The sequence below is a fragment of the Varanus komodoensis genome, unplaced genomic scaffold (genome assembly GCF_004798865.1).
Source record: "Varanus komodoensis strain SLA01 unplaced genomic scaffold, ASM479886v1 scaffold3312, whole genome shotgun sequence".
Lineage (NCBI taxonomy): Eukaryota > Metazoa > Chordata > Lepidosauria > Squamata > Varanidae > Varanus > Varanus komodoensis.
The window spans coordinates 6945-7395 of record NW_025335820.1 but is presented as its reverse complement, the minus strand read 5'-3'; positions in this window follow the sequence as shown (position 1 = coordinate 7395).

Genomic DNA, 451 nt, shown 5'->3' with positions numbered 1-451 from the left:
TGCAGCAGGTCCAAGCTGCATATCAGGGCACTGCTTCTGTCTTCTCTGGAATACCCACTGAGCCGGGTCCCAGAGGCCAGTATTCTGGCCGCAGGCGTGCAGCCAGCGTGGCCATTTCCTCACTGACTGAGAGGCCATGGCAAGGTGCTCTGAGCTCAGACTCAGAGACCCCGGTCCTGGGTTGGAGGGGTTGGAGGGATTTTCCAACCTCATCCCTGAGTCTCCAAAAACCAATGGCTGTCTAATCTCTTTTACTTGACCCTAGGATTGTGATTCCTGATCATTAAGATTACTTCCACTGCTTAGATTATTTAGCTATTGAAATTGATATTGAAATACATATTGAGCATACATGTTGTATGGACACTCAGCCAGCTTCAGCTACTGGGCAGTTTACATATAAAAATGGCAACAACAATAACAGCAGAAAGAGCAGAAGGAAAAAGCAAGG